Below are 6,113 nucleotides of genomic sequence, written 5' to 3'. Positions count from 1 at the left end.
TCTCTGTTTTACTGAAAGCAGAGAATAAGAGAAAGATATAGTTGTATTCCCTGGTTATGAAAAGATATTTGACTGTATGGATCATTATAAATTATAACAGACAGCACTGAGAAAGATTGTTGTTTTTACGTACCTTTGAGTCAGAATCAACTCTTAGTTGATCCTCCAACAGGTGTTTAGAGGCTGCAAATCACATGAGAGTTATTGCCTGTGTGTAGATTATCTTTCTCTCACAGAACAGCAGTGGGTTCAAATTTCCTGCCTTTTGGTTGGCAGTGCTACTCCTTACCTATCCCTTAGAGAAAAATCGGAATTTTAAACATTTATTTGTGTCCATCTGATAGATGAATGAACTAAAAAGCAATGGTTCAAACAGAATAAGGGTAGACTGCATGGTTTAAAATCAGGAAAGGTATATGCATGAGTTGTATCCTTTCCCGTATCTCTTCAATCTCTATGTTGAGCAAATAATCCAAGAAGCTGAACTATATGAAGAGGAATATGACATCAAAACTGAAAGAATATTCATCAAAAACCTACAAAATGCAAATTACACAACCTTGCTTGTAGTAAGTGAAGAGAACTTGTAGCATAGCTGAAGATCCAAAACTACAATCTTTGTTTTAATCTTTGTATGAATTACATTTTGATATCAAGAAAATGAAAGTTCTCCCCACTAGACCAATATGGAACATGATGATATTGTTATGTGCTGTCAAGTCAATATGACTCATAGCAGCCCTATGCACAATAGCTCTGAACCACCTATCCTGAGCCAATCTCACTGTTTCTGACACACCTACCTTTATTACCCCAGTTGTTCTGTCAACCCATCTCATCTTGGGCCTTCCTCTCCCTCTTCTGCACTATCCTTTGACCCTTCTAAGTATGCCTCCAAAAGACACATGTCCAGAGTAAGCTCCAAGGAACATCTTGGTTTCATCCTCTCCAGGACAGACCTGTTAGTTCCCTTGACAGTCAATGGTCAATACTCTTCTACCAGCACCACAACTCAAAGGCATCAATTCTTCTTCTGCCATCTTTGGTCATTGTCCAGCTGTCTAATGCATAGCAAATAAATGCAAAGGACATGGCCTGGAACGGGTGCCCCTGGGTCTCTAGACTAATGCCCTTGTTCTCCAGAACTCTAGAAAGGTCCCTGACAGCAGATTTTCCTAATGCAATTTTACTTTTTATTTCCTGGCTGCTGGTGTCAAGAGATTGTGGAACCAAATAAGCCAGAAATGTTAACAGCCTCAATCTCTTCTCCATCTATAATGATGCTGCCAATTGGCCCAGTGCTGAGAATCTTTGTTTTCTTGATGTTGAGCTTCAAACCATATTGAAAACTACAATCTCTGCAGCAGATGTTTCAGGCTTTCCTGATGAGTCTTCCTCCAATTCTGATGACACATTCCTCCATATAAAGTTCAGCATCTCGAATGATCTGTTCTACATACAGATTGAAAAGGTATGAAGACAGGATACATCCTTAACCACTCTTTTATTTTGAACCATGCAGTGTTTCTTTGCTTTATTCTGATTACTTCCTCCTGGTCCAAGTATAGGTTTCACATGAGCACAATAGGGTGCTCTGGGATTCCCAAAGATTCTTCTCAAGGTTACAAATTTGTTGCAATCCACAGTCAGATGCCTTTGCATAGTCAATGAAACACAGATAGGCATTCCTCTGGTACTCTCATCTTCTAAGATCAATGTGACATCGGCAATGATGTCACTAATGTCATGGCCTCTTCTAAACCCAGCTTATATTTCTGGTAGTTCTCTATCTATGTACTGTTCCAGTCACTGTTGTATATTCTTCAGTAGGACTTTGCTTCCATTTGATATTAATGACATCATTTGATAATTTCCACACTCTGTTGGATCACCTTTTTTTAGAATGGGAATAAATATGAATCATGTCCAGTTAGTTAGCCAAGTGGTTGTCCCCCAGATTTCTTGGCACAGCCTGATGAGCACTTTTAGGATTGCATCTGTTTATTGAAAAATGAAAATTGGTATTCCATTAATTCTTGGGACCTGTGTTTTTGTTAATTCCTTCAGAGCAGCTTGAACTTCTTCTGATAGATGGAGAAAATATTGAAGTTGTGAACCATTTCCTTTTACTTGGCTCCACAAATAACACCCAAGATAACAGAAGCCGGGGGGGGGGGAATGGGTTTTATTGGGGAGAACTGTTGCCAAGATACTCTTAAAGTGCTCAAAAACAAAGGTATTAGTGTATAGACTAAGATGTGTTTGGCCCCAGCTATGGTAATTTAATAGCATCTAAAGAACAATATATATACAATTTCATCAGGAACTTAGAATATTGCTTTTTTTAAACTGTGTCAGAATTCATAAATCTCACAAGATAATAACAAAGTGCTCCAGTATTACAAAGTACAGAATATAAGAACCTTGCTAAAACAACCAGAACATCACAGAACCAAGATTACAAAATCTCTGCAATCTTAGAAACAGGACCTGTTCATCAATCTCTTGTTTTCTAAAAGAATACATTTCAATCGCTTCAAAGACTCTAATCCCCTATATAAAATTATATGAAACCAGATAATCAGCTAAAATATTAGCTACAGGTTAACGTATAACTAAACCTTAAAAATTGTATATGAGGCCTTGAGCACTAATGAGTGAAGACCAGATGATCTGTGAGAGGATATCAAGAATATTATCCAGGAAGGATTCTAAAGGTCATTACAATGAAGGAGGAAGTAGTAAAACCAAACTGGATGTCAGAAGAGACTCTGAATATTGCACTAGAGAACTGAGAAGACAAAGCAAAGGGAAGAAATCAAGAACTTAAGGAGCTGAAGAGAAGATTTCAAAGAGCAGAGAGGGAAGACAAAGCAAAGAATTATAATGAAATGTGTAAAGAGCTAGAGTTAGAAGATCAAAAGGACTGAACTCACTCAGCATTTCTTAAGCTGAAGGAACTTAAAAACAAACTCAAGCCTCTAGTTGCAATACTTAAGGATGTTTTGGAAAGAATATGAAATGATCCAGGAAGCATTAAAAGAAGATGGAAGGAGTATATAGAGTCACTGTGCAAAGGAGTTGACTGACATAGAAGAATTTCATGAAACAATGTATGATCAAGAGCCTATAGTGATAGCAACACGAGTGAACACAAAATAAAACATGTAAAAGACAAACAACTGAAAAGTAAGTTCTAAAAGGTTGGATGTTGTTGTTGTTCTTATGTGCCATCAATTTGCTTGTGACTCATAGCGACCCTATATACAACATCCCTAAACTGCTCTGTCCTGTGCCAATCACACCATCTCCGATACACCCATCCCGATTACCCCAGTCACTGAATCAATACACCTCATAGGGGCCTTCCCCTTCTGCGCTGTTCTTCTACCCTACCAAGCCTGATGTCCCTCTCCAAGGACCTGTCCCTCCTTGCAACATGTCCAAAGTATGTTAGACGGAGCCTTAGAATCCTTGCCTCCAAGGAGGAGCCTGGTTTGACCCTTTCCAGGATGAATCTGTTTGTTTACCTAGCAGTCCATGGTACCCCCAATACTCTCCTCCAGCACCACAGCTCAAAGGCATCAATTCTCCTTCTATCCTCCTTAGTCATTGTCCAACTCTTTGATGCATACATAACAAGTGATAGCAAAGACTATGGCCTGTATCAGTCGCACCTTAGTCTCCAAAGAGACACCATTGCTCTTCAGTACTTTGAAGAGGTCCCTAACAGCAGAATTTCCCATGGCAATACGTCTTCTAATTTCCTTGCTAGTGGTGCCAAGAGTGTTTACTGTGGAGCCAAGAAAACTGAAGCTGTGAACAATCTCAATGTCTTCACCATCCATCCTGATGCTGCCAATTGGCCCAGTGGTGAGAATCTTTGTCTTCTTGACATTGACCCTCAATCCTTATTGGAGGCTACAGTCCTTGACCCTCTGCAGCAAGCGCTTCAGGTCCTCCTCAGTTTCAGCAAGCAGGGTTGTGTCATCTGCATATCGCAGATTGTTGATAGATCTTCCACCAATCTTGTCCCCACATTTCTCCTCATAGAGCCCAGCCTCCGGATAATCTGTTCTGCATAGAGGTTGAAAAGGTATGGAGACAGGACACATTCCTGGCTTACGCCCTTCCCAATTTTGAACCATACAGTGTTCCCTTGCTCTGTTCTGACAACTGCCTCTTGGTCCCAGTATAGGTTTCTCATTAGCACGATCAAATGTTCTGGGATTCCCATTCTTCTTAGAGTCAGCCACAGTTTGTTATGATCCACATAGTCAAACGCCTTTGCATAATCAATGAAACACAGATATACATTCCTCTGGTATTCCCTGCTTTCAGCTAAGATCCATCTAACATCAGCTATTATATCCCTAGTACCACGACCCGTTCTAATCCCAGCCTGGACTTCTGGCAGTTCTCTGCTGATTTGTTGTTCCAGTCGTTTTTGGATAATCTTCAGTAGAATCTTGCTTGCATGTGAAATCAATGATATTGGATAGAGAATATAAATATTACAAAATACGTCTGTTGAAAAATCTTATTACACTTTACCCCAAAATCTGAGTCAGCTCAGTCAGCCAACACTGCGAGCAATCCACTGGTTCATAACTCTTACTGTATCATCAAAAAGTACTATGTACTTGTCACAAAGGAGAAGCAGCCTTTACGTTCTACAAGGGATTTCTTATGTAGCTCACAAATTAATTTTAAACAATATAATCCATTTTCTCCATCACCATTTTAAAAAAATCAAAACTGCAGAGATGTCATCCAAATAAATGTTTGTTATCCTGGTCCATTTTTATAGCCAGGTACAAACAAACAAAAGTTAATACTGCTGAAATAACTGAAGGGGAAAAAAAATGTACATGTCACCACCAAAGTTTTTGTATTTTCATACCTATTTTAGTCTTCTCATCACAAACTCATTAGCAAGTTTTATCCTGATAACAGTAAAGAGCCTGCTGCCTCCGACAGAGTAAATTACTAGTCATTCTTTAGAGTTCTTAAATCTGTTAGTCAGTCAGTCAGTCAGCCAACAATATTTATTGAACCTCTGCCACACAGCAAGCACTGATCTGGGTACAGAAAAGCTAACCATACCTGGCCTCTTGTAATGAAGCCTACTCTCTAGTGAGAGAAATATAAATAATCACCCCATGTATATATCCAATCTCCAGTAAAAATTATGAAGGCATCGCAAAATGCTGGTAAAGTCAGCAACAGGGAACATGTTCTACTCTACAATGGAAGAAAGGAAGAGGTTAAAAATGCATTCCTAAAAAAGAAAAAAAAACAACAACAGCACAACCAACCTATAGTGATGAAGAAGAAAGTTCAAGCTGCTCCGGAGGAATTGGCAAAAACCAAGACCCTGGGAAACTCTATGAACAGTGCTCAGGTCTTTCGTTCATAGGGTTGCTATGAGTCATCTACAACTTGATGCCACTTACCAACAATAGCAATGACAACATCGAGAGAGCTATGTTGGCCTAGTGGACAGAAAGTCATGTTACCAAGCCCAAGGTAGTTGATTTTCATCTATGGCCCTCAGGTCTGGTTGGTATAGCACTGGTTGGTGCATTGCTGTACAGAGGTAACTCGTGGTTGGTGTGATGCTAAACACTGAGACACTGATGTGCCAGATGCAATAATGGTTACGTGTGGTGCACAGTTTTGGTGGAATTTCTCAATTAAAACAAGCTTGGAAGCATGAGTGGCATCCACTTCTGAAATGGCTTGCATCCAGAAACTCTATGAATAGTGCTCAGGTCTGTCATTTATAGGATCACTATGAGTTATCTACAACTCAACGGCATTTAACAACAACAACAACATATATAAGAGTGTGTGTGTGTGTGTGTGTGTGTGCGCACGCGCATGTTTGTGTGTGTGTGTATTCATTTTAAAGAGCACTAATGCTTTAGAATTTCAGAATCATCTCAGTAACAGATTTGAGGCCTTGAGCACTAATGAGTGAAGACCAGATGAGTTGTGGGAGGATATTAAATGCATCATCCAGGAAGAGTGCAAACGGTCATTACAAAGACTGAAGAGGGAAAAAAAGACCAAAATGGATGTCAGAAGAAACTCTGAAGATTGCACTGGAA

This window comes from Elephantulus edwardii, unplaced genomic scaffold (assembly GCF_000299155.1).
Source record: "Elephantulus edwardii isolate Elephantulus edwardi_28Jun2011 unplaced genomic scaffold, EleEdw1.0 scaffold00279, whole genome shotgun sequence".
In the NCBI taxonomy this organism is placed as follows: Eukaryota; Metazoa; Chordata; class Mammalia; order Macroscelidea; family Macroscelididae; genus Elephantulus; species Elephantulus edwardii.
This window is presented reverse-complemented; position numbering follows the sequence as displayed.